Raw genomic sequence first — 686 nt, 5'->3', positions numbered from 1 at the left:
TCTCAGCATTGCTTTTGCTGTATTCTAAAGGTTTTGCTATGTTGTCTTTTTGTTCTCATTTGTTTCTAGGAATTTTTAAATTTCAACTTTTCTTTGTTCTCCTACTCCGTAGCTTTTAAGCAGGGTATTAATTCAGTTTCCATGTATTTTATTTTATTTCCTTGATCTTCCTACTGTTGATTTTTAATTTTATAGCATTGTGATGTGAGAAGAAGCTTTGTAGTGTTTTGATGTTTTTAAATTTATTGAGACTTGCTTTGTGGCCTAACACGTAGTCTATTTTGGAGATTGTTCCATGTGCATTGGAAAAGAATGTGCATTGTGCTGTTGCTGGGTTGAATGCTCCGTACACATCTATGAGATCAAGTTGGTCGTGTTGTTTATTTTCTCTGTGTCTTTGTTGGGTTTCTTTCTGGTTTTCCTGTCCTGTTTTGAAAGTGATGTATTAAAATCTCCCACTGTTGTAGAGTGGTCTAGTTCTTTCTCCAGTTCTTTAAGGGTTTGATTTATGTATCTGGGGGCTCTTTCATTGGGGGCATAGATATTTATTTTGGTTATGTCCTCTTGTCCAATTGACTCTTTAACTGTGACAGCATTCTTTGTATGCTGGTTTTTGCTTTGAAGTTTCTTTTATTAGAGATTGATATTGTCACTCCTCATTTTTTATTGTAATTAGCTTAGTATAT

The sequence above is a fragment of the Chrysochloris asiatica genome, unplaced genomic scaffold (assembly GCF_000296735.1).
Source record: "Chrysochloris asiatica unplaced genomic scaffold, ChrAsi1.0 scaffold00069, whole genome shotgun sequence".
Lineage (NCBI taxonomy): Eukaryota > Metazoa > Chordata > Mammalia > Afrosoricida > Chrysochloridae > Chrysochloris > Chrysochloris asiatica.
This window is presented reverse-complemented; position numbering follows the sequence as displayed.